Raw genomic sequence first — 14,553 nt, 5'->3', positions numbered from 1 at the left:
GAATCTGTAATAATGTAAATATTTACCCCCTCTTTCTAGAATATTAAAGATGAATTCCTCTTGTTTGTTTGTAAAAAATATGCAAACCATTTTATCAATCTCTCTCTTTCTCTCTCTCTCCCCCCCGCCCTGCCCACCCCACCCAGGAATTCAATTTTCTTCAAATCTCGTTGAAAGTGGCTTTTTAAAAAGTGGGCGCATTTTAATATTGGTTAGACAGCGTGACCTGAATTTCACCTCAACTGTTTGACTTGATCCAATAGGTCACTGCCAAGGAGTTATTGATGGGGGAACTCCATTGAAATTTGTCTCCTCACAAATGGCCTTTAGATCTTCTAGCTAGTTCAATAACTAGTTATAATGTAGAAGGGGAAAAATGAAGCCCAGAGGCAAACTAATTTGATGTTTCATTTTTATGCTGGAGAAATTGTTGGTTTTCTTCCTCTCACCTCCCCCCAAGCCCCCTTAAAAATCTGGCTTTGGCGAAGAACCCCTTTAGCTGAGAGGAGATTTGAATCTGTATTACAAATATCTTTATTATTATTATTATTTACGTTGGAGCCTCAGTTCATTAACTCTTCAAGACTTGATGTACACCGGAGCCTAAAAACTAACTTGCTGCTTGGTAGGAAACATGCTTTTACTTTTTTTTTTTTTTTTCCTTTAAAAAAAAAAAGAGGATGATCTTTTTTAATAGATCAAAGTAGCCAGGAAGGGTAAACCAGTTATGTCTCAATTCTCTCTAATTTCTCATATGATTTCATTTAGCTCGAAAAGAAAATATATGTGTTGCATCTCTGAGAACTAGCAAGCCAAACCTGTTAAAGATGGTCCTGAAAGAATAACTGTTTTTAAAAAACTGAAATTAACTAACAAAGCGACCATGGGTAGAGTTAATTGATTTCTTATACTTTTATATCATATTGGCTTGTCTGTGATGGTGCATGTAACTACAACTGATCACTTCCTTTTTCTCATCTAGCCTCTTCAAACCTATTTAAAAGGCTGAAAATATGTATTTTAGTTATAATCAATAAATTCTGAATACAATCTGTTCTGAGTCTGAGGGCTGTATCCTTTTCAGCACAGAGAAAAAAACTTTGATGGAGGATCCTTTTAAGTGACATATATACAGGCGATAGGGTTGCTCCTTGACTTTTTCTACACAAACAATACCTGTAATGACTCATCTCATGCTGCTGAACCGTAGGTTAAGTTGTAAAGAAAACATTGGTCTTGTACCGGGACAGAGGGTGGGGAAGTTGCAGAGAGAACTGGGGAAACTTAGGTGGATGTTATTGTATGGTATGGAAACATATACAAACTAAAGACAGCTCTTGTTCTATATTATCCTAGAAAGCTTCTTCTTGAGTGGCACTTACCAGCTTAACCCATTCAGCCTTGAAATCCTCCCCCAGAGCGATAATATTAATAATTACAGAGACTGCATTTCTATAGCTTGATTCCATCCATGATAGCACCTAACTCCTCCTGCCAAGGACTTCGAAAGCCGATGCCCAGAGAAAACGGATTTGGTCTTAGCCACTAAGAAAGCATAGTGGGTTAGAATGAGAATCTTAGTGATATTAAATTGTGCAGGGGAATAGGAAGTCATACCAACCTCCCAGGAGAAGTGTCTCAGTTTGAAGGGTCAATATAAGATCCTTCAAATTGAGATAAGTTATCCTGACCCACAACTAACTTTATAGTAACTCTGATAAAGCCTCCTGTGCCTTCATTTGCAGAGAGATGCAGAAAGAGCCACCCTTCAGAAGATCGTCCTGCTAAAACGCCTTCTCTTTCGCTGGCTTCCCTTCCTAGCTGGAGCAAGAGGAAATATCCAGCTGAACTGGGGCTACCCCTCGTGCGATATTCGCCATAGCCCACTTGTGTGTGTAAATGGCAAAGGGAAAACCCCGGTGGGCGAGTCTCATTCTGAATCTATGGCGAAAAAAAGAAGCAAAGAGGCTTCACCCGGCACTGCCGGTCGGTATTGACACCCTTTGCAATTAAAATCAATTCTGTGGTGGCTCTCTCTGGGGATGTGAAATGCTGAACACTTTTTAAGCAAAGGGCAGCAAAAGATCACCCTGGCCGCCTGGGGGTTCAAATGGACAAACTGCTCTTACCATACATATATCTGAAATAGCGTCTAATTAGATTAGATGTACACAGATTTCCTCAGTATAGATTATAGATTGGTGAGTGCTTGAATCAATAGCTAACTGTTATTAAAACCTTACAGATACCAACTCCCCGAGCGAGTTTAATGAATACAGCGTACACAATTTACAGGCTGTGTGTGTATATATCTAAATATCGATATCTATATCACACACACAAGTATTATATATACACTGTGTTCGTTTGTGTGTGTAGATACACATAAACAAATATAGTGTACAGTACACAGCTGCATACTATGACCAGGCATCAGATATATTATGATTTAAAGTGTAAATATTACATTTTCTACATCTAAAATTGTGTTTTCAAATATTTGTGTATCTATGCATATCTATGACTGTCTGTATGTGAGTGTATGTTTACACACACACAGCTAACACACACATATGCATAGCCCCCCCCCCCCGCCCTCCACATATATATACACAGAGACAGACACATACGTTTGTGTATATAAGTGTTGTTTTAGGTGATGAAACCAGTTCTATAAAGCAATGGAATTAATTATTTGGGACTGATGAGGAAACGTTTTCCAGTGTGCTTATTTTACTCTTCGGCGTAAGGTTGCTATCTTTGGATATTCCTACCTATCTTGATTTTTTTGTCGATCAACCCACTCTTTACAATTATAGAGAGTGTAAACTCGGATCCGTGTGTATTCTAATGAGCCAACAAGATGCATGGAGTTTTTTGCCTTCAGCTACCAAATGAGGTATTTGAATTCTAAAAAATTTCATTGGGCGCGCAGAATGACAACAATGGACTATCCTGGTGGAAGAGGAGTTTTCTGTTATCTATAATGTTTTTTTTTTCCACTGGGGTACTTTCAGTTTAATCATTCACTGTGTAATAAACTATTATCTTAGTTAATCCCAAAGGTGAATCCATCAAAACCTTTTAATAAAACGTTTATTAGTTTCAGTAATTCAGTGGGTTGTAGCTGCACTTCCAGAGCAGCGGGTAGAATTTAACTAAACTTGGGCTGCTGTAAAATATTTTAAAATAAATTTCGAAGTGTAAATAAGTGTTGCCCGACTCATCGGGGCGATTAGAATTCTGCAGGCATTGTCGATTGCAGCAGTCATTAGTCAAGCCTACAGAAGCAAAAGAAGCCGCGTAGTTGGACAAGAGAAATCTCAGGAATGATATACAGAACCAGGCCTCTAGCATCAATTCAAACCTGATAAGAAATCGGCTGCCTTATTGCAAAAAGATGGCGAAGCTCGTTCAGTTGGGCCTCAGATGCCTTGAATGATTGTGCGGCTCCTAGAAAGGCTAAGGTATTTCACACTAAAACCTGGGGACCCGGGGAAGCGGAAAGGTGAGCACCTAGGGTACCAGAAATGCACCCATAAGAGATTGCAACGGGGCTGGGAAGGCAACAGATTGTTTGGATGCCATCCAGAGTTTAGCAGCTGGGACTAGCTCAATGAAAAAGTGGAAGGTGGGATGAAATGACTGCATAACAGAATGCCAGCTAATACTAATAATAACAGACTCCCCAGTTCCGAAAATCTTATTTTAAGCATCCATTTGGAATAAGTTATGAAGAATTAGGTCTGAGTTCAGGGAGAGTGCATCAGCCAGCGCAGCCTGGTAGGAAACCAATATAAAATATAGGTTCGTTCATACTCCACTTCTTCGCTTGCACATGACCCAGCAACTTTGAGACTGGACTATTTTTTTTAAAGGCTTTATATCTCTCCACAGTATTATGGGGGAATTAATATCCACAAAGACAGGCACCCAAGAAAAGCAGAGACAGATGTAAAGTGTCAGGTTGTGTCTATAGGTAAATATTTCCATACCCCCCAACAGTCAATGTTTTATTCCTATCCAAAGTGTCAGGAAAGCAAAAAAAAAAAAAAAAAAAAAAAAAATGGGGGCTCTTTTTTTTAAATGGAGAATGTCTATTAGATAATTCATTTACAACGTACAGTGACTGAATGCTATCTTATAAAAAGGCACAACGTGTATACAGAGAGAGAGAAAGGGAGTACTACCTTACAGAAAGAAGTTAGCCTTCAGCACAGAGTACACACACACACACACACACACACACACACAGGCTCAGATCATTTTTATGTGGGTGCCGAAAAGGGATCTCTGATAAGCTGTTAGTTTCTCACTTCAATGTATTCAATCAGATGTCGTAATAAAGAAAGCCTCCAAAAAGTCTTATTTACTCTACCTATCTGGCCACTGAGCATGTACCTAACATTTTAGCTCGCAAAATGCCAAGGAACTCCGTGGTGTTGCCGTTTGTTTGTGTGTGTGTGTGTGTGTGTCTATTTTTATCACTGGGAAGCCTAGTTAAAAAAAATCACAAATAGATCACAAATCTTAGCCATTTTTTGTACGGTATGATTTTCTCCTGCTGGCATCACAGCCGCAAAAGTACACAATATAGAACAGAAGAAAAGGGGAAGAGGGGGACCCTCTAGGTTGTCTTTAATTACATAAGCCTATCAACCTAAATCCAGTGGAATACCCGAAATAGAACCATAATACAAGATCTAATAATAACTAACAGAGACGGTCTCCTCCTCCTCCGTGGGAGACGCTCAACTACCCTCTGTTTGCACTGTGTTTAAGCGAAGTACGTTCATTTTCAAGGCAAATATAGTTAACAATGAGAGGGAGGTCTGAAGGCGTTTTTTAGGAAGCAACTTGGTGCATTCATCTTCAGTACCAATGGGTCTTTAGATTTTATTCATCGCCTGAACAGAAAATGAGCTACGAATATTCCCACCGTCTGCCCTCGGACTGGGCTGGGACTCCAGGCAGGAGATACAAGTATATTTGTTTTGTTTCTTAAAGATAACGCGGCAGTTGTACATTGGGCATAGTCGACAATTTTCAGACCATAGAACGAGATTTTTTTTTTTTTAAAGTCTTTGGAGGTATCTTTGGGAATGTAAGTTAAAGGAGATCTGTGGAATTTACAACCTTCAAAACACAGACCCCCTCACTTCCTGTGATTAGAGACAGATCAAAACGGACACCTACCTGCGTTTACAACCCCCCACCCCCACCCCGACCGGAAAAAACCTCCTGTAATAAAAGTCTAGTCAGCCACCCCTTTTGTGCAAGATGAAACAAAAATATATGCAATCAGGACTTGTGAGTCTAAAAAACAAGGACACTGGTTCTGGTTTTGTGAAAGAAAGAAAGAAAGAAAGAAAGAAAGAAAGAAAGAAAGAAAGAAAGAAAGAAAGAGTTACTTACTGCTGACTCTCTCCATTTTGTCATGGCCAAACCTACAGAAAAGAAAGTTTCATTTTTTTAAAGAAAGATACATACAGACAGTGCCCTACAGGATCATCCATAAACTCTAGCTACAGGCATGCGAGCGCACTTTGCAGGTTGACTACAGTTCCTTGTAGATTACACTCCAGTTCATGTTACCTAAACTCAAGCAAACTCTAATCCTGCGGCGGACAGAAATAAATAGAAAGGTCAACAGTAGCAGCTCTCTCTTCCCATGTGATTATTTTGTTGTTGAGACATGAATTAGAGAAATCTGTTAAGTGCCAAGAGCGGATTATATATATAGATGATGACTATATAGAGACATATACTAAAGTAGAGGAGAAAATGAATGAGATTCAGACTAAAAACTCTGAGGGGGAAATAACATGGTATTTCTTCATTTATAGAAAAATCTTTTTGCCTCAAATCCTCTCACGTTTTGGGTTTGCTAGGAAAACAAATATGGATTAAAAAAAAAAAAAAAAGCCAACAGTCTTGATCAGTCGAACAATGAAGCAAAAAGAAGAGAGGGTCCTTCTATATCAAGAAGTGATGTGGTGACCGGATAGGCATTTCCAATTCGTGAAGGGGTAATAAGGGAAACTACTTTCATATGAGCCTGGAGAAAGAGAAATCGCAAGTTTAAAAAAAAATCGATAACTCGAAATTCAACTCTTGACCGGGAAAACCCAGATCAAAACGTCATTTGACAGGAAAGCTCTTTTAGAATCAGATACTAAATCAATAAAATCAATCCATCAGTACAATCTACATAGGCAGAAGATCTCTGCACTCTGGCTCTTAAAAGACAGAGGAAAAAGGGAAGATGATGCTTAAAAAACAGAGCGAATAACCGAGATCATCGAATTGAAACAAAGTGAATCCCACCACTGCAATATGTCTTATTTTAGCTGGATATTTTGAGTTCTTCAGTCCACTTCTCGCTAGCCCATTTTTTTGGACTCAGCAACACACTAAACTTACGTTCCGCTCACAGGGGTAATTAATATTCACAAGATTTTCTTGTAGAAGAGGAATTTTTTTGTATATTAACCTTTACAATAAAAACTTTTAATTCACAAGGTACCAAGGTGGCAAATAAAAATTCGAATATAGCTACTTGATTGATCCTGGAATATAAACAGCTTTCCAAAAAAAGTTATCCAAGCTAAAAACCAAAGCAGCCAAGTCTGCTGAGGAAATGACAATAATTTACCACTTACAACCGGGAATTGTTTTTTAATTAATCCTGAAACCTATAACCCAAGGAAGTTAGACAATGAAAGAGCTTCTTGAAAGAATATCTCTAAATGTCAAGTCACACCAAAACTTTCTTCTGGGTCAGACATGCAGCATCTTAAATCCATAACAAAGCTCCGAGAGTTCTAGACTTCCCTCAACACAAGTAGCTAGGTGTGATACCCTGGCGGTCCTCTGCAACGCGCCTTTCGATGTCTTGAACTGTTATTTTGCACTGTGAGTGTAGTATTGTTGTGCAAAAAGAAGCACTCGGGACTGTTTCAAATATGGAGTATGGCTGAGAGGAGTTCAGATGTTCCAGACAGAATTGTGAGATGGGGATTATACATTCTGGGTACGAAGGGTTGGAAACAACTTTGATGATAATACCATATAGAGGTGGACACAAATAAGGGTATGAATGAACAAAGCTAGGAATGAATCTACAGGGTTACAATTTTATTCCTAGAGTATTGAAACTAAAGCACAGAGATTCCCTTAGGATTCTTTTGCTGAAGGGAGGACAATGGGAAAATAGTCTTTCCTTTCATTTGCCTTGCAGAAGCTTGCTTGGAAATATTCAGACTCTGCCTGTCCCTAAGGTAAACACACCCTACTCTCTCTTTGCTGGGCATCCTATTTAGAAAGCACATCAAATATGGTGGCTGTAAAGGACCATACACACGTTTGCTTTTGGAAGATAGCATATCTTTGACAACTGCCCACTGCAAACCTTCCCGCCTATAATCTGCTGAGGATGACTAAGAAAGTTAGAACCCTACATTTAAAAAAAATGGTCCGAGGGTCTCTCAATAGCAAGTCTTGTTCAAGGCGAGCACAGTGTTGGTTCTTCCTTACAACAGATAATAAAATATTCCCCCTGTTCTAAGAAGGTGTAACGCAATTACATTGACAAAATTGCTGCAATTTTGGAGTTGCTAACTCCTGGTTTTCTGTTTTCTTGGCTATATTGCTATTTTATTTAGTTTGTTCACCTTGTTCCCAGTCAGAAATAAACGATTTTTACGTACTAAAATGCCAGGAAGTGCTGTTATGTCAACGTCATATCCCCTCCTTTCTCAAATCAGGTAGTTTAAAATGCTACGTGTAATATCCTGCAGCTAAAGTAATTTCAGGGAAGTAGGTTTTAGCTCAATTTTAATTCCAAATTAAGCAGAATGCCACTGGATTTCAAACATCCCAGCTGACAGCACACGATGATTGATGTAGTTGAGCACTGTGATTTATCCTCTGTCTGTGGCAGAACTTGGACTGTATTTATGCCACAATTTTTTTAAAAAACCTACTACGATGCACCTTTAGATAAAACACCAGGCTGATGTTAATGTTGCAACACCTGTTGGGTGCAGGAGAAAGGAAGGTGACTGATGTAGTTACAAACTTGCCTGAATGTCACATTTGCTTCTGCTAATCAGAAGATGTTTAATTCTTTTTTTGTTTGTTTTTTAATATATCTTAGGGTGTGTGCAGACCCCTTCTTTTGACTGGATAGCAGTGACCACGTGACTTCACTTTGCGCATGCCTGGTGTGATCCTTGCGGTTGTGTTGGTGCCGTAAAAGTACACAAATCTTCCATGCTAACTTTCCATCTTCTCGTGGTGAAACGTTAGCCAACCACATAGACATTAAGAAAAATAATAACACAACCAAGAGTCATAGGGATGGAAACACAAACATGGCATTGATCATAACATTTCAGGCATATTTAGCTCTGGAGAAACCTAAATTAAAAGTGGACGATTTCATATGGCAAGAACTTCTCCACTGGAGAAGATTAAATGAACTAGCAACTCTTGCCCTAGATCAATCTTGTTCATAAAGCACAAACAAATAATGGACTTTGTCAATAAGATTTCCAGGAGAAAGCCAATTGTATTATTTTATTTGTGGGAGAATTTTTCCCCCCCTGAACATAGTCTTACGCCTGAAACTCATAGTTAGGGAGGAGACAGAGCACCAATCATGAGCAAAATGTCTATTAAAAAAGGTCCACTTCTCCTTATGAAGAAACTTCTTAATTAATTGAAGCCTTCTTTCTTTAAGAGAAATCCGCTTTGCAACACAAAGCACTGAAGCTTCTGTCAAAGCACAGGGTTACGGCGGTGTGTTCCCTTGGAAAAGCACGGGATTGGTCCTAAGAAATATTAAAATAGCCTTTATATGTGCAGAAGTCGGGGACGTTTCCATGTGCATCTCCGTCTTCGTAAAGCCTGCGTTAGTTTAAGCCTTAACTCTCCAGTCTATTCATTCCAGCACTCCCATTGGGATATTGGTAGAAAACTTGGGACAAGTTGGAGGTCATGCAAGCAAAAAAAAAAAAAAAAAAAAAAAAAAAACAGACGCAAACTCTCTGGAAACCCACGTGCGGGCTGGGTCCCGGATTTGCACTGAAGCCAACTGCGGATGAATCAGCTCAGCATCTTCCAAATTCACTCCGCGCTTTTCAGCACGGAGCCCGTCCCCCCACCAGCCAACCCAGAACTCTGAGCTCCCGAGTCTCATGACTGTCAAAGTCTGCCAGCCTGGGGCTGCCTTTTGCTCCCCAAAGGGATTCGTGGTTGCGATGCTAACTAACAGGGCATCCCCCCCACACCCTTTGTGTGTGTGTGTGTTTTTTCCCAGGCTACTAGTCCACCGCGCCCAGACTTAAAAGAGAGGACAGCGATCCGGTGCAGCTATTCCCGGTTCAGTGTGAACAGCAGAAGCGAGCAGGATCTGCTGGTTTGGTTTCGAGAGGAAGAAGTTAAGGGTCGGGTGGTCAAAAATGTCTTTGTCCTGGGTCTCCCCCCCCATCCCCACCCCTCTTAGAAATTATGGCTCCCCTACTGTACCTTTCATTTCCTCCTTGCTTCAACTGCGCAAGTTTTGGGGCAGACAGCAGGCCAACCCCAGCTCCCCTTCCTCCTCCGAAGAGAGATCTCACTCCAGAAGGAACTCCTGGCACCATTAAGGCGCCCAAGACCTGACCCAGTATTACGCGGAAGTGGGGGAGGGGGCGGGTGTCTACACATCTGGCGGTGGGTGCCGGCTGGACAAGCAGCTCTTTAGAAAAAAAAAAGACACCACAATATCGGGCCATCAGGGCCGCACTCGGGAGCTGCTGGCTTCTGAGCCCCCTTTCGGAAAATCCGATCCCAGCGGTGCTCGGGAAAGTTTGGGCCACCATGGAAAATGGAGTCCAATCTCTTAAAAGGACCATAGCAGCCCATAAGGTGAACCACTGCATACAGAGCTCAGTCCCCTGGTGTAACTATCCAGAAATCAATGACGTTACACCCAGGGTGAATTAGGCCCCATGTGTCTTCTGTATTCAATCAATATGGCTCAATCTCTGTACATACACCACGTCACTGTTTATGTCTCTCTACACACATAAAGGGTGTACTGGATGGGGCCATGTATGTAGGTAGTATCTACTTCTACACAAACTTAAGCACTGGATCCCCAGGGGCCTTTCTTTGCTCAGCCAAAATGAGCATTTACTTGACTGGGAACTTCTCCTGACTAAAGGACTACCGTTTGGCTCTTACACGCACAGACGCTGAGCGAAAACCTGGCCCCACTCAAGTCAGTGGAGTTTTTCCAGTGCGGACAGGATTTCACCTATGCCTAAAGAATAACGTTTCTGCAGCGTGCAGCAATAGGTAGGCGAAGTCCAATTCCCCTCTGGCCGCTGCACGCGGAATGAGTCCTCATTTACTCTGGTGTGAAGGAGAGCAGAATCTGGCTCCATGATGAGCGTGTTGCATTAACTGGGACCCTTACTGAGGGACTCAGCGAGTGCTGCTGCTTATTACTATGGGTTGGATCTTGATCCCCCTGCGTAAATAACCAGGTAACTACGAATTTTTAGGCCTGAACCTTGAAGTCAAGTGCGGTGTGTTGTCACTGAGTGGGATGGGTGGGATCTGACCCATGATTTGAAACAAAGGCCTGCCAACCATCTTTTCAAACTCAGACCAGAAGTAACAGCAGCACCTACTTGAAGACATCTGGCCCATGTAGACAGACAATTCTGCTTGCTTTCCTGTAACGGGAGCTTACAATCATCCCAGTACAGGGAAGGTCCTGATGAAAATGAAGACTCTTTGCTCGGAGGAACCTCCTTTACCCCCAGGAATACATTTTTCATGAAACTTTGGGGGACAAAGACCCTAAAGCCTACTGGGCTTCTTCTCTCCCCAGCTCCACAAAACAAAATACAAAAACCCGTTGATTTCTTTGTGGGGGCAGAAAATGCAGCACTGGGCCCTTTGGATCAAAGATCAGCGCCCCGTAAGCTCCTATGAAGAACAACGGGCGGGGGTTCCATTGTTCTTAAATGTGTGTCTCTGTGTGTGTGATTCTCCATTGTCCTCCATGGGATCTACTGGGGGCTGAACGTTTCTGAAGGCCCAGCTCCCACTTCTAAGCGTCTAAATGGGAGCTGAGCTCTTGGGATATCTGGCCTTACACTTTCACCTTGCACCGTCTCCGTTTTAAGTGCAGCGAGACATTCTGTATCTTCAGACACACACGCACCGCTCAGAGACCGAGTAGAATTCGACACCCCTTCCTTCTCCTTTGAACTAGAAAAGTTTCTCTTTTCTCCTCGCAGTTTAACACAAGGGTCTTTTGACCGCGAGTTGGACGCCAGTAAAACAAGCCAAGCCGTCGTTATTTCTGGGATTACACGCTTCTCTGAGGTGCAGAGAGCCCAGAACTACATAGGCAACTGTGTGAATTGGGGGGAAATGTGATAGGTAAACAAACCGACTCTCTCTACAAGTCCAACCCCAGCAGTTTCATGGGCAGGGATTCTGAAGCATCGCCGAGCATTGCTGTAGTTCCTCGTTTTCTTTTTCTAGTCACTGGCTATGACATTTCTGATGGAATCTGACAGAGGCTGTGTGTTAAGTTTTCAGGTCTGAGCCACGGTCCTACACTCCCCAAACCACCACCACCACCAGGTATGTTACAGACAAGACAGAAGGAAAACCACCCCCGACACCGATCTGTTTCTCCACAGGCAAGCAGCGCTCCAAACAGGTGTTTGGATTCTGGCCTGTCCCATGCACGATAGATCTTTTCGGGACAGCATTGGAAAGCTATCCGTCCAAGGGATATGGACCCAACAACACACGACTAATCAGAGCAACCTCTCCTGGTTGTGGAGGGAGGAGCACCGAAAGAGAGGAACAGGGATAAGCATTAATGGCACCTCGCCTAACCCGAGCGTAGCATTCTTCTGCAGGAAAATGCCACGTCTCTCTAGCCTTATTCCTTATCTGCGCCAGGGAGTTTACAAATTCTTCGGCCTGGTTCCAAGCCCTGCATTGCTCTGAGTTCATGCCTTCCTCTCCTTCCTTCCACACACCTGCCAACAGCATCAAAGGAGTACAGAAGTCAGCCTTCCAGCTCCCTTTCCAGCCCCACCGCTCCTCACAGTAATGCGCATGTACTCCACCACCCAGCACCATGAAAAAAAAAAAACCAAAAACCGCCTCTATACTATGGACCTTTAAAAAGAAAAAAAAAAACAACCTCAAATAGGAACCGAAACTATCTGATCAGAGTTTTAAAACCAAGGGGGGGGGGGGGGAATAAAACCCCCAATCCTCCACCTTTTGCTTCCTTCAAGTATTTTATTGTCTACAGAGAGGGTGGGGTAGGACGGGGGAGGGAGGGGAAGACGGAGAGAGAGAGAAATGTCTCTGCTTAACCAGTAATATATGGAGTTTTCTGGCCTTATCTAATTTCCACAAGCCCCGAGGAAGGGGGGTGGCGGTGGAATCTGATATTCCTTCTAGATAAGGATCCTGCCTTCTGCTCGCTCTATACACCTTCTATATTACTTTTAACCAGCACATCTCCCAGTTTGGCACACAGCAAAAGAAGCAAAGTCCTCCATTTAGGACCGACCTCCCGCCCCCACGCCCCAGTATAGACAGAATTCCATGCCCATCGGAGTTTAACGCCCTATTTTACTCATTGGGTGCAATGGATTTGTTTCCCCCCCAGAAAGCGAGGGAGAAGGGGGGGGGAAATTAACTTACTGAGATCGCTTGGGATCCATTTGGGAAGATGTACCTTCACTAAGAGCAGTCTGAGACGCCGTAATCCACACTAAATGCCTTGTCCCACTGTCCCAGCATTAAACAGCTCTAGCAGCTGCGATGGTGGACAGTTAAGATTATATATGATGTAAATATATTGTGGGTTTGTCAGCTCCCCCAAACCATAAAACTTAGTTTAATGACATCACGTGTTCTCTGAGAGCCATTCAGGGCTTTTGCTTAGGGCTATCCACATAAATAACCTTCAAAAGTTTTAAACTACTAAATTCACATAGAAGCCATGAGTATTTCTGCTAATGTTCTGATGTTCTCTGTTAAACTAAAAGACCTTTGCTCAATAATAATGACGATGACAATAGTGATCATAATGCGGGATTTTCTTTTAAAAAAATGGAACTTTGGTCTGTTTGGGGTTTTTTGGGCCATTTTAAGTTCACACTGTGTTGACACGGATGACAGGGGAAAGGTAAGTCGTGTTTTTTTTATTTCCTTCTTGGTTTTGCAGAGATCTTTGGGAAAGGACTGAGAGGCAGAAAGGAAAAACAAAACCTTTCAAGAAAGCAGCAAAAGCAACAATCAAAAATGAATCAGGCCTGGAAAATTGTTCTTAAAAAAAAAAAAGAGAGAAAGGGGTAGAAATAAATCCATGTTTCCCCCTCCCCTACCCGAAAGGCAGGATTACCATAATTAATCATAAGTAACTGCGCGGCTTCTTCTCACTCTGGCAATGAAAAAGTTTGGAGTTTTAAGAGTTGGGTTTAAAAAAGAAACAACAACAACAAAATAAAACAGCAAAGAAAACCCACTCCTCCCTTAGATCTAGCGAAAGTGGGACTGATTTTGTTAACCCTTAGCTGTCAAGTCTAATTATTTCTTGACAGTTTACCGATCAAGGAGAAAGGAAAGATGCTGCTGACGATTTAAAAAAATACAGTGTGTAAGAGAAAGGAGAATAGAATAGCTACAGAATTTCTTTGTGTACAGCCACCAGCATATGCCAAATTATTTTCTGTGCTTGAGCAGTTTCTCAGTACATTTACACAGCATGGGTAGAAAATAAAACCCTAAAAGGAATAGTTAAAGGACTCTGTTATCCTAGTTGTAATTACCCAAGACCCACATAGTCAGAGGGCCACAGCGTTAAACAAAAACTGGTTCAGTCTGAATGAAATGTATAAACCCAGTTTTGGTTTGCTTTGCAATATTTCACTGGAAAGGAACGGGAAAATGACAGTGCTGCCAGAAAAATAAAAGGGATTTTCAAGTGACTGTTAAATGACAGTAACATTAAATGTCACAGCCTTTCTGAAAGCATTGTTTGATACTTGTAACTTGCCTAATAATAATAATAATAAATACATAAAAGATATAGAACGAGGGAGGGTCAGAACGCCATGTTTAATAAGAACGCCACATTCGAACACGCTGTACTAATTCTACCCTTAAATACTTCCAGGCTGCCACTAAAAGAAACTTTTGTTACCAGGTTCAGGAAATTGTTCCATTGTTTGAAATGTGTAAAGGAAATGCTATAAAGTTTTATGGAGCTATTGGCTTCTTCAAGCATCTGTTTCTACTGTAAATAGCTCTCGAGACACGTCAGGGATGACCTTAGTAGCGTGTGTTGTCTATATGTATATGTATACACACACATACACACACATAATTGTATATATGCATATGTTGTATGTGTGTGTATATCTATATCTGTATGCATGTGTGTGTGTGCATATATATATGGAGAGACACACACACCTATACACCCACACAAACCAACCCTCAAGAATACTAAATTAT

General features: G+C 41.6%; 1 long non-coding RNA gene across 2 annotated transcripts in view; it reads right to left on the bottom strand.

The window, feature by feature from the left end:
• LOC137140854 (uncharacterized) overlaps nucleotides 1-14,553 on the bottom strand; it is a 67,335-nt gene that overhangs the window by 33,788 nt on the left and 18,994 nt on the right. The gene's annotated exons all lie outside the window — the stretch shown is intronic.

Source organism: Emydura macquarii, unplaced genomic scaffold (genome assembly GCF_026122565.2).
Source record: "Emydura macquarii macquarii isolate MOO-44397 ecotype Brisbane River unplaced genomic scaffold, CSIRO-AGI_Emac_v2 contig_2994, whole genome shotgun sequence".
NCBI lineage: Eukaryota > Metazoa > Chordata > Testudines > Chelidae > Emydura > Emydura macquarii.
The sequence above is the reverse complement of the archived record's forward strand: the minus strand, read 5'-3'. Positions and strand labels throughout refer to the sequence as shown.